Source organism: Schistocerca piceifrons, chromosome 7 (genome assembly GCF_021461385.2).
Source record: "Schistocerca piceifrons isolate TAMUIC-IGC-003096 chromosome 7, iqSchPice1.1, whole genome shotgun sequence".
NCBI classification, from domain to species: Eukaryota; Metazoa; Arthropoda; class Insecta; order Orthoptera; family Acrididae; genus Schistocerca; species Schistocerca piceifrons.
Window position 1 is genome coordinate 149,770,317 of NC_060144.1, and position 17,319 is coordinate 149,787,635.

General features: G+C 40.0%; 1 protein-coding gene across 1 annotated transcript in view; it reads right to left on the reverse strand.

The window, feature by feature from the left end:
- Positions 1 to 15,416, reverse strand: part of LOC124805175 (ankyrin repeat and death domain-containing protein 1A-like) — a 683,180-nt gene extending 667,764 nt beyond the window's left edge. The window contains exon 1 of the mRNA XM_047265662.1: positions 15,310 to 15,416. The gene's annotated coding sequence lies outside the window, so the exon portion shown is untranslated. The remainder of the gene's footprint in view (positions 1 to 15,309) is intronic.
- Positions 15,417 to 17,319: the final 1,903 nt, after the last annotated feature.

Genomic DNA, 17,319 nt, shown 5'->3' on the forward strand with positions numbered 1-17,319 from the left:
CGCCACCTAGCAAAAGACCATACAGAGCAACCAAGGACGATCTATGTGGAATTGCTTGCACGTTGAAAGTTTGACAGTGATAATTTTTTGTCGGACATCGCCACAGGTTATGAAATATGGGTTCATCACATTGAACCGGAAACAAAGCGGCAATCCGTTGAGTGGCGCCACACCACCCCTCTTCCGAAGAAAAATTTCAGAGCTGCACCCTCAGCCGGTAAAGTCATGGCGATGATCCTTCGAGGCTCTGATGAAGTTATTATGCTTGACGCCGTCCCTCTTGGCTCAACGATCAACTCTGAATTGTATTGTGCTACTTTCAGGAAACAGAAGAAATGGCTTCACCGGGTCCGTCATCGCAAAAATGCAAAGGTATTTCTTCTACTTGATGACAACACAAGGTCTCACAAAAGCCTGCACACCTGAGGAGCTCTCGAAACTTCATTGGACTGTTCTTCCTCATTCACTCTACAGCTCGAATCTCGCACCTTCCGACTTTCATCTGTTTGGACTAGTGAAGGGTGTATTCTGTGGGAAGCAATACGGCTGACGCGTACGTTACTGATGCAGCAAGACGTTGGCTCTGACTCCTGACAATCGAGTGATACCATGCAAGCATACTGGCTCTCACAGTAATGTGGCGCAAGGCCGGCATATTGAAAGAGATTATGTTGAAAAATAGTGTTTTGTGGCTAACAGAGTGGTGAATAATATGGTGTGTTGAAATCCTGAATGAAACCAACTTGCTTTCAGAAGAAAATGTGTTGCATTACTTACTGGACGCCCGTCGTACATCGTCGTCAGGGCTGCCACTGATCACCGCCTATCCTACTTTACACAGTGGGGAGGTGTACGAACACAGCGTTCTATGATGGGGTATGGGCGGCAACATATTGTCACCTACTTGTTGCTCCACTGTCCTTCAAGCATCTTCCATCGATAGTCATAATATTAGCATGGAAACCGTCGCTCGTTCCCAGGTGTCGGGCCATAACAATCGTCCGTTTGCGAAAGTCGCTTATGTAACTGCGTTTCTCCATTTTGGGCCACAGTGATTCCATTGTCGGCCCTGGCTGGCTCTGAGCACTATGCGGCATAACTTCTGAGGTCATCAGTCGCCTAGAAATTACAACTAATTAAACCTAACTAACCTAAGGACTTCACACACATCCATGCCCGAGGCAGGATTCGAACCTGCGATGGAGCATTCAGTCTTGCGTTAGGGAACGGTCATAATATTTGTGGTGATCAATTTTATTTAATTTTACGATATAGTCTGCATTCTATATCCTCTTTCCTTCCATTAAGCGAAGTGTTGCTATTTTTGGAAACCCTCGTCGCCAGTTTTGTAATGACCTCGTAGCTACCGCTGTGGAGACCGAGTTGCCACTGCTGTTACGGTAAGCCGCGTTTGTGAGTTCGTGAAACGGCTTCTGGTGCAGTACACCATTACGACAATTTCTCCCTGCCACTATTACACAGCTATGTCTCACGGTCAGGTAACAGGATAGGAGAACGAAGGTTCTACTACCTACAACACTCCAACAAATTTCTAGCGAAGTCACAGAAATGAGTTAAAAGGTTTACCTATCTTTATGAATAGTTGAATAATGAAGTCTGCAACACTGCTTGTAATATAACACAAAAAAGGCCCTCAATGGCTAAGTGCAAATAATTGTAGGTAAACTTCACAAAACATAGCACATGCAATTTACAACTACTGTCTGTTCACTTCTAAGAGTTCACTAAACAAGGTTCCCTGTCTATGTCAGTCATGGACGATGAGATGATCTATATCCAAGTGTGCGAGAGCTGCCTTCTATCTTCCGAGTCTGTTGTCTGTTGTCACCCGATAGTTGACGGATAGTACTCAGCTATGGCACTGGCACCAGCTCGCATATTTGCGTCTGTGATGCTTTTTCTTTGGCTGTGTCTGGTTCGGACGACACAGCAGCTATGATAAGTCACTTGACTTGTATTCGGTAAGGCGACAGTTTAAATCCCCGTCCATCCATCCAGATATAGATTTTCTGTAATTTCCCTAAATCGCTTAAGGCAATTACCTGGATGATTGCTTTGATAGAGCGCAACTGAATTGGATGCTGTATCCTTTTCCTTATCGAATATCTGCCCGTTACCACGATGCTAAAATCTCTTCCTCCTGCCTTTCTTTCCCTTCTGCTGCCATCAAGTATTTAGCTGCCATACAGCAAAATACTTATACTACTTTCAGCGCCTCGTTCTGTACTTTAATTACCCAGCATCATCTAATTTAATTCGACCACACTCAGCTACCCTCGTTACATACATCATCATCATCATCATCAGCCAGTTGGGTCACTTGGCGATGTCGTCTCTTTGAGTCGGAGTGCAACATAGCATTCCTGCGTGTTCTTCCATTTCTATTGATTTCTCTCATTATGAGAAAATGTTTCTTCCATTTCCGCCGGTCTTGAGCTTGCCGTTGCTAATTCATACCGGCTGTCTTTCGTAAGTCTCTGCGCCATCTGACCGGCGGTCTTATCCTTGGTGTTTTTTGGTAAACTGGGCTTCAGTCTAGCATTTGTTTTGAACACCTGATAATCTTTTATTTGAGCGACTTGACCAGCCTACTACCATTTCAAGGTATCCATTCTTTTCATTACGTCACTGACATTTGTTATTTGTCTGATGGGGACTACTTTCTTTCTGTTTTTCCTTTTGTAGCCCAACATCGGTCTTTCCATTCCTCTTTGGACTACTATTAGTTTTCTGACAGTGAGTTGATAAATGTCCATGTCTCGCAGCCATAAGTCATTACTGGCAGCATACAGTGGTCAAAAACTATTTTCTATAGCTTCTCTGACGTCCTAGACTTCAAAGCTGAGGAGTAGCTTCTATACGGTTGCCCGGATAATTTATTACGTCGAAATATTTTTGGTGACAGATCTCCTTTCATATTTAGCAGTTGACCCAGATAGATAAAGACTATTCTGTGACCGTTTGCTGTAGCGTACTTCTCACCATAGGATTGGTTTTGTCACAGTTCATTTTTATACCAGCTTCAGAAAAGATTAACGCAAGAGCACTAACTAGTATTTGAAGTTCTTCTATTGAGAGGGAATGTAATGGATTTTGGTTAAAAAAGGACGATTTTTCAAAAATATTATTTTCTTGATCTGCGGTGATCCACGCATTTCAATCTACGTTGTGCGTGAATTTTATCGTGACAGCCGCTTTAGAAATGCCTTTAAACTGTTAAACTGATTAACTCTGCACTGGCGGCCACTCCCTCCTTTTCCTGCATTTGGGAAACTGCTTGCTGCAGCGGAATTTTTGTCACTGTGATGGCTATTTTCTTTAGATATATTTGGCTGAATCTATATCTCTGGTTGAAATGTAGATTTTTGTCTGAAAACTTTCTTGCATATGGTTTATTTACGTTTTGACAATAATAACTATGAAAGAAATTGATTCTCTTCAGTTATTTTATGGGGGAACTGTCAGGAAAACCACACATAATGTAGAGGCAATGAGGCGTGCTGTGTGGGCAATTTCTTTCCACAAACTATCCACCAACCAAACACCAGTGCACAATCTGTGTCAGAAAGACGATTGGTGTAAGTTCAACAACAGAAATGAGACGTTTTCACAAAAACACTCATTACCAGAACCTTTTATGAATGCAGTTAAGCCCACATTCAGGTTTCTCACAAACCCTGATTTATTGAGGAAGTGACTTCACGCAAAAACACAAAATGCAAATGAAAGTCTCAATAATTTGGATTACATGCTCAAAAAGGACATTCTGTGGAATTGAAGTACTCAAAATAGGTGTCTATGATGCAGTTTTATGTTGCAATAACGGAAATAATGGCAAATTGAAGTGTTGAAGAGAGTTGGTATAGAAAGGAAATTGGAAATTTGTGGTAATATCTTATCGGATCAAACTGAGATACACACTACTTAATCTAACCCAAACTAACAAACGCTAAGGACAACAAACACACCCACGCCCGAGGGAGGACTCGAACCTCCGGCGGGAGGAACCGCACGGACCGTGACAACGCGCCCAAGACCGCGCGGTTACCCCGCACGGCGGTAGAGATCCTGGTGTGTTTACAACAGAAGCATTTTACACCATCTACGAGAGCAGGGTCAAGAAACCTAACAGATTAGTGTCTTACCTGCAACTACAGGCCAGACAGATTCGAAGAGAAGAGAGAAAAGGAGGATGAGGAGTTTCAGTATGGAGGATTTTAAAATTGAGCTAAGCTTACTTATTACATGTAGAAGTATGAGAAGAAAATCTTTGAACCTCATTTTCTCTGTTTTACATTTTTTACGTTATTAGAAGCCTTTCATCAAAAATTATATTCGCTAAAATTTTCAGGAACTGTTCGCAACGTGTTGCTGTCTTCCTGGAACTAAAAAATACGAAATCCTGAAGTTACATTCTGACTTTAGATGACTGTATGTAGAAAAAAAAATTAATTTTGGATGTTCACAATTAAAAACTCTGTTAATGATACAATTTGTGTAACTGTAGTTCAGTGATCTTATAACCTTCTCAGGGCGCTACAATAAAATTTTCAGATTATTTTCATGCTTAGAATTTGAGTTACAGCCTTTTATAAAAAAGACAATATAAAATTAAAAATTCGAATTTCTTGTAAAATACTAACCCTGCTTATTTTATTATATTTTTCATTAAAACACAGCTCTTTTATTTCACATATGCAAAATTTTATATTTGTACATTAATAAATATGTCTATAACGATTTTTTAAACGAATGTTTACTTTTTCCGTTGCATCCCCACTTCACTTCTTTCCTAGAATTTGGATTCACTTTGTTTTCTAATCCAATTTAGACATTCCTTTGTCGAGGACTGTTGGAAATAATTTAGAGCCACCTTGTTTCATACCCTATTCGAGGGTAAATTCATTGGTTTCTTCAACTACACTCACAAACGCTGTGGAGACTTCGTATATGTTTTATAAGACTTCAGTGTAGGCCTGTCCTTTTACTTGCTTTATGAAAGCCTCAAACACATCTCGGTGGCTGATCATATAGAGTGTCTTTTCCAAAATCTACGAAGGCAAGGTGAAGAGATAGTTGGTACTCGTATGTTCTTCTAATTATTTCGAATAGAACGAGGATCAACTGTACTAAACCCTGTGCGGAAGTACGAAATACACATTTACTCCTCATCTGATGATGATGCACTTTTTAAAGATAAACATAATCAGCATCGATTGTAATAGTTACACAACATGACATGCTGGTATTAGCAATTAACTTTGCGTAGAAATAAAACGACTATTCTGTAACTGAACAATCAGACAGAGATATTTAAGTATCACCACCTGAAAACATCACCTTACGAAAACTTGACTGCTTTTGATTCACACTTAAGTTTATTACAAAAAATCCCGCAATTCAATATATTGAATACGTACATTAACTTAAAATAACATGTCGGTAACATCGCATTAAACAAATCGAGAAAATCACATTGGTGCATCATCTTACCAAAGCAGTATTGCTCTTTACCGTTTTTGATTCAAAGTGAAGCAATAATTCAGGTTGAAAAATTATTAGCAACGAAAAAAAAGACTGTCTGAAAGCAGTTACAGACAGTTTTCACAGCACAGAATATTGACGTAAAGCACACATATGAAAGACAATTTAATGTCTCTCAAGCGTACTAAAGGCAAACAAAGGGCGATTTATTTCTCGTGCAGGTAAAGAAGCCTACCAATTGAAATGTCATACAGAACTAATTTAAGGTACAATATCAGGCCTATCTTATCCTGAAAAACACTGCCATCTTGCCTTGACCAACAAGGAGAACGGAACATTACGATTAAAAAAGGCACCGCAATAGGCGCCATCTGCATTTGTTTTCTGTAACAAAAGGATAGAGTTGAATAGCCTATGTAGCATCTAGAATAGTCTTACGACTCTAACAATAAAATAGAATACTATATTGAAGACAATACTATCTAAAAATGTGAGATAACCCTAACACGCTTCTAGTCCATTTAATTGAAAAAGTGTGAGGAAAAAAAATAAGCTTCCGATTCAAGAGCTGTAATCATCGAGACCCTGAATTTGGTTGCAAGTACCTTCATCCACAATTTACGCTTATGCTATTTAAACAATAGTTTATTTATTTTTAGTGCTTTAGATCGCTATATATAAATATAAATATAAATATAAATATAAATATAAATATAAATATAAATATAAATATATATATATATATATATTCACGCAACAAAAAGGGCAACGGATTTCGGAAAATCGTACACCACTCTCATGCAAAGCGCTAACACCAATTTCGTAACATTAAACTGTGTGAATATTCTACAAAATATTATATTGTGTTCGCCTTAGTTATTGTTGGTTATTGAGATTTTATAGAACTAATGAACTGGTTTTAAGTGAACTCTTGTAATGTACGCGGATACTTGTGTGAGTTTACCCGATGGTTGGAGCATGATCTTCTGAAATTCAAACGTTTCTTAATGTGGACAGTATTAGTTAACATTATGGTTGAAGTTGAGTAAAACAACTTTCAAAACTGGTAACCGCCACGACTTCGTACGCAGCAAAACATGTATGTAAATAAAGTTGTCGATAGGCTTAGATGTGGCTTGTTATTGTGGGCTGGCTATTAAGTGAATCTACTGAACACTCATTCAATGATTAAAGACGAAACATGTACAAAATAATAAAATTTGTGCCAATAACTACGATATGACACCAGCGCCGAATCAGTAAGAGATACGTTTGTCCAGTAATATAAATGACGCTAACTAATTGGGTAGAGGTTAAATACCGATTCAGATAGGGCACATGTCGGTTCTTGCTCACACGAGAGGAAATATAAAGCTGCGAACAGTGTTTTTTCACAGCGAGACAATACAAATACTGATAGGGCCTGTCTGAGATTTTGTACGGAAATGCATGGGGTTTTGTACGAAAATCTGAGGTTAAAAATAGGAGTACACGAGGTAACGCCTAACCTGCATTAAACGATTTCGGAGAATATTTCAAGAAAAGTAAGAAAGAAACTGGGAAAGCGGCAGAATACGTAATAATCGTTACTGTTAAGGTATTTGTACAACCTAAGTTAAAGCCAACAGTTGTTTAAGTTCATTATTTATTTGAAGATTCTGATGAACTGGAACTGGTGCATCTAGAGACACAATTTTCATTTGTGAGATAATTTTAGGAAGAAAATTACTATTTTATTTTATGATAAAAGGAGGCTTGCAAATATGTAAGTTCAGAATGTTGATAACTCTGGAAATCTTTTTTTTGTCTTACTACATTCTCTTGTCAGTGCATGCGTTGTTTGCTCACCTCCTACCCTTCATCTGTACGGCTGTATAGATGTGTGTAATTATGTAAATTATTGTTTTGGAGAATAATTATGAAAACGATCAATTAGGCATATTGTATTGTGGTTATTTAATTCTTAGTGTTGGGTATTTTAACAGCTCATACTTTAGAAGTGTCAGTGAATTTTTTTCATGAGAAGAATTAGCTGGCCTGGACTTAATCTGTTTAGCCGCCATAACGGCTCTTTCACTGAGATGAGTAACACCTGCAGTAATTATACAGAACCCGCTTGTTCTCTTTTTAAAAAAAAAAAAAAATCACGAAGTCTGATGCGACAGTCTTAACAACACTGGCACACATAAAATATTCAAAATTAGCGGTCTCAAAATAATTAAGCAAGCCAGCTACTTCTAAAACACAATATTTCGTGCTCTTCATTTAAAACTTTTGCACGTAGTCAATGTAACATTTATCTTACATACAACAGCAGAGAAATTTGATAAAAGGTGGATACTTCTTCACTATTTGATGCTCATACTCTATCACTAACAATAAACAACATATACACAGTAATTCTTCATACCTGTTGTAACATAAGAGGAGATGCATTAATGATTTATCTCGTGTTTATAATACGAGAGACTATACAGCTACTCAAAGGATCAGTACAGTAGAGAGCAAAAAAGACTCGATTTTTTAATTATAAAAACTAGTGCTAGAGTGTGTAGTGTAAAGGTAAACTGCCTGGTTCAAAATACAGGTATAGCAAGTAGGTTATGATAAAATGTGGAACAAAACCGAAAAACGGCAGAAAAAACATTAAGCTTTGCAGCAAGTGTAGTGTACAGCATAAATGCCAATACTTGCTGAAGTTCATTACTTGTTTAAATTGAGATGATAAAGGTACTGCAAGAAATTAGCCGCGTACCTTGAAGTATAAGAGATAGACATGATACAATCGGACTGCTTGCGACTGTTAAAGAGCCAGATTAACAACCTAAATGACGCTTAGTTATCCAGTGACGAACAGTATTCGTATTTGTGACATGAACGGCAATTAAGTAGATTTTTGCGATGAGACAAATTTTGAGAGCTCAAGTATTCAAGATCTGTAGGATATCCACTTTATGAAACATATTCATACATAAAATAATAAAACGGAAGTAGTCGTAGGACAAAGGAGTAAGAATATGTTTCGCCAAGAAAATTATTTCTAGAGCATACTACATAAAACTAGACAATAGAACTGGAAAAGTAGGAGACAGAAATATTACCTGTTAATAATATGTGCAATGTATAGTTCAAATAAACATAACAAATTGAAAAATTTTGTTGCTTAACTTTCACTTCGCTGGGGACCTTTTAGCAAACTTCAGCCCAAATTAAGAAGAAATATAATTAATTACATCTGTTAACGGCTATTTGATTTCCATACTTAATGAATAAAGATCATGTTTACGCATAAATATAACTTAACAACAGTGGCGTTATTTGTTACAAGAAACAAGAACACAAATATTGAGGGTAGTCTCTTTTATGAGAAAGACATTATACAGGATGAAACTAATTTAAACCGACATGCTGTAGGAGGTTGCACGGGACATCGAAACAAATATTTTTCTCTGATGTTATAATTTCCTGTGAGTATTTTTTAATCCGATGAAGGGATGTACTGACTCGTTTGTCGCCGTAACTGTTCCGCTGTATCTGTAGAGGGCAGACTTCGCTCTTCAAAAATGGTTCAAATGGCTCTGCGCACTATGGGACTTAACATCTAAGGTCATCAGTCCCCTAGAACTTAGAACTACTTAAACCTAACTAACCTAAGGACATCACACACATCCACGCCCGAGGCAGGATTCGAACCTGCGACCGTAGCGGTCGCGCGGTTCCAGACTGAAGCGCCTAGAACCGCTCGACCACACCGACCGGATTCGCTCTTCAGTTGTAATACCAGTTTCACATTCACATTTAGTTGTACGTCTTGACCCAGCATAGTACTTGTTTACTAATGGAGAGATAAACACGGCGTGAGCACACTGATATGGTTGGTACTTGTTACACAGCGTAACAGAACAGACAAGCAGTGCCTCTGGTTTATCAACAACAATATCCCAATCGTCGTACCATCATTCCACGTTTACTGCTGCCAGTCAGTGTTTGCGAGAGACCGGGCCATTTAGTAGATTACGTGGTCAGGGACGAACGCTCACAGTATGAACTTTTGCTATTTGAGGAAACTGACTGCAGCATACGGAGCAAGCTCCAACTGCGTGTAACATAGGGATGAATTAGACGAGCGTAAGAAACGTCCTTCATGAACAATTATTACACTTATTTCACGTACAGCGTGTGCACGATCTGGAACCTTAAAGATTACCCAATCAGAGCCCAGTTTACGTAGTGGTACCCTGAACAGTGTCAGATGCATCCTTTCATTCCATCCTCTATGCTGTTGACAGAAGAAGCAACGCTCGGGCATGATGAGATCTTCAACATCCATAACTCATATGACTGGTGTGAGTGTGATCCACATATCGTATTTACTCGCGCTAATTAGGTGCGATTCTACACGAGACTGTATGAGAAGTTGTTGTTGTCTACATCTCCTACCGAGGCCATTAAATGGCACGCATTATTACAGTATCCACGCCAGAGCTTTGGCACAATTGCTGGATGACGTGCCGCTCACTACAAGGCAGCGCGTGAGCCTCTAGCATGACGAGGCGCCGGCACATCTCAGAGGTTTCCCAATGCGTCGACTCTTGAACCGACAGTTTCAATAAAACTTGATTGGCAGAGCTGGTCCTGTATCATGGCCTACTCGATCCCCTGATTTATCCCCTCTGGGCTCCTGAGGTCTTCTCTATATGGCGAGAGATGCTCAGCCTTCTTTACAAAATCCATGTTGAGTCAGAAGAGGATCTGGTTGCCCGGATATTAGCAGCATCAGGAGAAATTATGGACACTGCAGAAGACTTTGACAGTGATAGATACAATATGACCCGCCAGAGTAACCTTTGTTCAATGGACGAATTTTTTGAATCTCTGCTGAAATTGAAGTAATTGTGTAGTTTTTAATGTTGTTGTCTCTTGGCAATTAACAGATAAGAATTGTGTTGTTAATTTTTGTCTGTTGTAAGTAAGATCTAATATCCTCTTAGAACGGTGCCTCACAGAAAAACATCTTAGAAAAAATGTATCAAATATCCTATGCAAGGTAATTAATTTTTTTCCAGAGAAAACTTCCTCCGGCGGTTTAAAAATGCTTACACGAAAATATGACGCTGAAAAAAAAACATTTTTTTAATATCCCGTGCAACCTCCAAGAGTTTGTGAGTTCAAATAATTTTCACAAGCTAGAAAAACATAACGAAAGACAGCAGAGCATTGTATGCATGAAAGAAAAATTTTGCGTTGAGATTCCAAGAGACTCTATTCAATGAAAAAACTGAAAAATATATACGTGTTATCAGATAAAAGGTGACAATAATAGAGAAAGAGTTTTAATTATGAAGATAATAGTGGTTTCATATCTCAACTAGTTTCAGTTAAGGTACAATCATTTTTATTCGTTCACTGTCGGATGTCGTAAGAAAGTACAGGTTGATGCGTGGCATGTGTCAGTATATTACAGCATAACAAACACACATACCGATTTTGTGTAGGCGGTGCGCCACAGCTTATAAATAGTTAAGGGACTTCATGATCACCATGAGAAGCTGATAGTTTAATAAAGCTGATAGTTCAATAAAAACGTTGTACCAATTTAGAGCACAGTGTGCACCATCGGGACATGATAACAGTCAAGGTTTACGGGGAGTTGATGATTTTCTGCGTGATTGGAAAAAGTAGTCATAATATTTTTTATTCAAAACAGCAGTTTCTCTGTTCATCATAACGTTTATTGAACATAAATGAAGAACCTGAACACAAACCCCATCGCAAAAATTTCGGAGTTTTCAGAGATATTTTCGGCGTATTTTTGTAGAAGGGATCCGTGTTCTCGTTACATGTGGCTTGTCATAAATTAATGTGTAATTATGGTTTATTCAGTTTATTATCCCAATTATCATTGTTTTTGTGAAGATACATACGCAAAGGGGAATTTTGTAACATGCAATCGGCAAAAAGTACAACGCAAAACAAAGAGTAATGAAGCAATCCCCAGAGGCGAAAGCATTGCCGTCGCTGCGGGAGGAGCTTAACATTTACTGAGTCCGTACACGAGGCGCATATTGACCGACTCTTCGTTAGTAAACCTGTCCATACCGCCGTGTATCACCGTTAACACATCCAGAACAAAAAAACACGAGACAGAAGATGGCGATACTGAATAGAAAGTTCAGGGGTATAGGGAAGAGCGCATTATTGTTGTAAGTAAGTACCATGAGTGATTGTACAATTTTGTTTCCAAACAAGACATATAGCGCTACAACCTACATTTGCAGTGCTGTGCAGAGATTTTCAGTACAGTACAGATACAGATATAAATGAGGTTACCAAATCAAACGAAATGCTACCCTGTAATCACGGTTCACATTACGTCAAAATTCTCAGAAAATACCCTTGTACAGCCTTCAAACTGTAGTCGTCTTCCGTATGTATCGCATGCGAATCCTGGTTTGGGAAAATATCCTATAGTGAATATCTGAATTGATTACAAATTAATAGAAACCAATAGGTAGTGATAATAAACCACTTGTGCAAGTGGAGCTGTTTTTTTTCTTTTTGTGGTGGTATGGTGGTATGGTCGTATGGTCGAAAATGGTAAATGTCAGCAAAACCTTCGTATATTATTATGTATTACCCGACAAAGCGGACCGTGGATACGGGCGTAGAGGAAGGTAACTTGGTCACGTAATTACGTACAACGATAATCGAGTTCAAAGTATTGCGCATTGTTACATCGCAATGGGAGAGTGGAAAACGATCACGGAAAATGGCGTCACTGGCAGTCACGATGGCTTGCTGTTAACGTTATTCGATTTGTTGACTATAAGAAAGAGAAAGGAATGACAGTGCGTGCGATGGAGAAAGTGACGGAATGTGCAAACAAAATGTTACACTTGAGTAGGTCTATGGGTTGCAAGTTACCAAAATAGGAACACAATGCTGAACGAACAATCACACTGTAAATATCCAGAAGACGATATCAATACATGTGCTGTTGTGCAACAATTTCTGCGATTTTATGAACAGCACAAGGAAATGAAAATTTCGTGAAGATTTCACAGCTTTTATTGCACAGTCAAAGTATATAGGGCTAGCAAGGAACATCTGAGGAAAATTGTTTGGTCCATGGGATTCGATTCTAGAAGATGCCAGAGTAAATGGGTCCTCATCTGCGAGCGAGACGTCATAGTTTTAGGAAAGGTATACTACATTGGAGTCGTACGGAAAAAGAAGGCAAAATGAAAGGGGCCACTGCTTCCTTCAGACGGAACGTGAAGTGAAATGTTTAATACGAATTAAATCGGGCGATGTTGAGAGCATTAGATTAGGAAGTGAGACGCTATGAGCAGTAGATGAGTTTTTCTATTTGGGCATCAAAATAAGTGACAATGTCCTAACTTGAGAGAATATAAAATGCACACTGGGAACAGCATGAGAAACGTTTCGGAAAAACCTGGAATTTGGTAATATCGAACATAAATTTATATGTTAGGAAGTCTTTTCTGAAGGTATTTTGGTGAAATATAGCCTGATACGGATTTGGAATGTGGCCAACAAAATGCTCGTACATAAAGAAATTCTACGATTTAAAATGTGATTCTACGTAACTATGCTGAAGATTAGAAGGGAAGGTCGAATAAGTAAGGAAGAGGTAGTTAGTCGAATTCCTGGAGAAGAGCTGCATGACACTAGGTGATTAACCATAAAACACTAAAGGAGTGAAAATGTTTCATTCCTACAAAACCACAGTAATGGCACTACTCGATATTTATTCAAAGGAAGTCGTAATTTCTAGATTACACATTGGTTAATTACAATTATTAGATCTCCAATGGCATATTACATACCAAATTAAGTAGCAAATGTCCTATTTGACGCTTTGCTCCAGTCCTAAATTTTGCGAGGGATAGTGATCTGGGATTAAGGCACATCCTGAGGCTACTAGGAACTGTCAGTGCGGTGATAGAGGGAAAATTGGGGGATAAAAACTGTATAGGGAGACCAGAGCTTGAACATCGTTCATAGGTTCAAATGGAGGTAGGTTGCAGTAAGTAGGCAAAGATGAAGAGGCTTGCACGGAGTAGGCTAGGGTTGAGAGCTGAAGACCACAACAGCAAGAACAACAATGCTGTGAATAAATATTGTCGCAGTGGTAGTACTTAAGGACTATTGTCAAAAGAGATCGCCAGTCAACGTTTATTTGTGCTGGTATGCAGGGCACAGACGTATAGACGTGTATCGGGTGATAGCTGTGCAACTATAAGAGTTGCAGCAGTCCACGACATTGCTGCATTTGGCCTCCCGTGTCTGTTATCGGAAAGATACACTGACGGCACAGTAAACAAGTACAGTGCTGACAGAGGAAAACGCATCGCGCTGTAAATGATTTGACGAGAATTGTTCATATACTGTCAAGTGGTTGACTGTGTTCTCATGAAATATCACGACAAAACTCACGGTAAGCCGACCGAAGTGCCTTCACCGCCAGGTGCAATAATATTGTGGTCCACTAGTGTGTACGCTGATGGTAATTCCTCTATCTCTTTGCTAATTTGTAAACACGACAGTGTGGTCACATTGACTAGGTTTTCAGTTCTTTTCCTGGGTAATACCGAGACATTTTTCTTTAGTTTCATCTGTAAAGATACAAAGAAGAGACACAACAGGAGTTGTGGTTGATGGTGGCAAAATGTGTAGGTAAATAAGACAATTCCATCTTTCACATTGGCTTCGTTATGACCAGAGTCATTTGTTTTTAAACTGTCAACTGGCAGCAGCGATATACCGCTTCTATGAGCCTCCTCATGTGATTTGTATTGTATGTTACCAAATCCCCGTATTTTACGATGTTGGCCAACGTGGTAGTGTATACACCATTATGGCTGTCGTGTTCATTTGCAATTGCTCGCGTAGTAAACAAGAACGAGAACAAGTTTCGCATTCTTGTACCAATCGAGTAACACTACTACCATAACACATACGTTAGTAAATACATAAAAAAAACCTGAGCAATATATCGTAAGTTTTACGATTAACTAAGTATGACGGTGTGGTAGTTATGTTATTTAATAGGTTAAATAGAGCCAAATCTTATTGTCGTTCGAGTTTACTACGCCAGTTATCAAGTAAGAATGTGGCGCACGATGTATTCGCTAAAAAAAGTGAGTTTATACCATTTAAGTATATCAGAAGAACAGGTACTTTGAAACATCGCTGAAATCAGCTGATGATAAGTAATGACTGTGTACATAACTGGACCAAGGGGGATAATGGTGTTACAGTGTAATATTGGGCCTCCACTGAAATCTTGGTTGTGTTGCCAGATTGATCTGAAGCGTAGCCCAAGAACTAGGTTAGTCTGGAAAATGATAATTTGTTGCTGATTTGGTGAATCCGGCGAATGTGAATGCTACATAATGATTGTGGTAACTGTTTGACCTGTGCTGTAGCCTAATGTTTACGTTCGTGCCGTATTTACTGTACTTCCCCACCTTTCGTTGTCAAAACTAAAACTGCAAAGTAGATTCAGAAAAATTATCTTAGATTATGGACAAGTCTCCAGCGAACCTTTGATGCATATTATTAATATACATCATGCATAAACTAGGGAAAAGGGTCCGCTACATAAGTTTTGTCGATAGTGGAATAGTGTGTTTTGGTAAATTTTCTTTCTTTGGCATCTGACACGAAAAAAAAAGCACCCTAGGAACTATTCTCTACCACGCACCGTACAGTGGTTTGCAGAAGACATAGTACTCGGGTGAATGGACTGGAAGACAATGACGTGTGTGTGCGACGTACCTGCCGGTTTGCGTGAGTGGTCTGCGAGTGCTGGGGGCGGCCTATTCGACGGCGGCAGGTGCCGAGTGGTGCGTGGCGGGTTGCCTGTGGCAGGCGCTGTCGAGGGCCGCGGACTGCGAGTCGCGACGCACGGCCGACTGCGAGCACGTGAGGCGCGGCGAGGCTGCCGCCACGGCCACGACACAGCACGGAGCGCGCGCCTGCGCACGCCGCCTCCAGGTCGATAGGCTTCATTTGACGAGGGCGGGCTGGCTAGGGAGGGCTCTGCCCAAGAGGCGTCGAGCGCCTCGCGCACCACGGCCCGTTTCTTTCGCTCTCCGCTTTTGTTTTTGCTGGCGCCGTCTTTTATCGCGGGAACCTACCGGCGCGTGGATGGCCTGAATGTGGGACAGTCCGGTCAGATGCTGGAGGACTTACGCGCGACCGCTTGGCTCGGCCTTTCTGCTTCATTTGTATTAGTGCCTTATTTTAGGTTAATTCACAATAATTACACTGATACGCGAATGCATGCTTTCTTGGCGAATTTCACGTTGAAATCTTCTGGGTTATCAGCCGACTCGTGCCGTCGTGTTTTCGCTATATTTTGACGAGTTTTTTTATTCGTCATCTTCAGGCGAAATGTTGGGTTTATAATTTGTTCCTTCCTTTATAGCCGCTGGACCATACACACCACAGGCGAGAGCCAAACGGTTCGGACATCTTCCGGGGCTATGTGACTGACCCATTCACGGAGCTCCCGGTAGAGAAGTCTTCAGTCGAGCAGTTGGAAAGGAAGGATCTGGAGATGAATTCGACGCTTCGCCCGAAGATCATGAGTGGGAATCTCGTCGAAACGTTCAGGCAAAATATTGCAATTTCCCTGTTAACCTGAGTAGATTTCATCATAGACGGATGATGATTAAATGCCACAGAGTTCATCACTGGAAGACAGCAAAATTTGAAACTTAAGTTTGCGAAAACTGCGTCAGTCTGAAATAAATACTCTTTAGGACAACAATTTACGAGAAGTCGACGATTAAGTTGACAGCCATAGGCTTAGCATCACCGTATCTCCCTTTTTTTAACTCAGATTTCCTGTGACTTCTTTCATGCGTTCTTCACCTGTTCTCATCATGAGATAATATTTTTATTTCAACTTAATTACCACACTGGGAGGGCAAAATAGGATTTGCTCATAAAATATTTCATGCACATTAAGAAAGGTAACCCGACTCAACATCGTCTGGTTCAAAAATGGTTCAAATGGCTCTGAGCACTATGGGACTCAACATCTGAGGTCATCAGTCCCCTAGAACTTAGAACTAACTGACCTAAGGACAACACACACATCCATGCGCGAGGCAGGATTCGAACCTGCGACCGTAGCGGTCGGACGGTTCCAGACTGTAGCGCCTAGAACCGCTCGGCCACACTGGCCGGCCTACATCGTCTGGTACGAACGAGGATGGTGTAAGGGGGTTGCGTATCTTAAAGTGGATTAAATAATTTTTATGCAATTTTTATTATGACCGCTGTGCATAATCCGTTAATGTCTGCCCCTACTATCGATTCCTTTTCTGCTGAAGTCTACGTTCCCCTCCTGACCATCAAGTACACTGGACAAAAAATTAATTACATCCAGGAGACATCACGCTCTTATTGTGTAACACCTTCTGCAGCCTTGATAAAGGTCGCACATTGGTGATGAAGAGAGACAAGCAATCCCGAAAATTTTGGAAATAAGAGGTATACAGCCAACCGGATGCGTGAGTTTAATGTGAAAATCTTGACCAGGTTTCTATACCACTAAGTGTGTCTAATCCTGAAGGAAGTCACGCAAATTGCATGACGTCAAAATTGTAAACGTCATACAATTTATGTGACTTCCTTCTGAAGAAGATACCTTAGAGGTATCGAAACTTCGTCAAATGGCTCTAAGCACTATGGAACTTAACATCTGAGGTCATCAGTCCCCTAGACTTAGAACTAATTAAACCTTACTAACCTAAGGACATCACACACATCCATGCC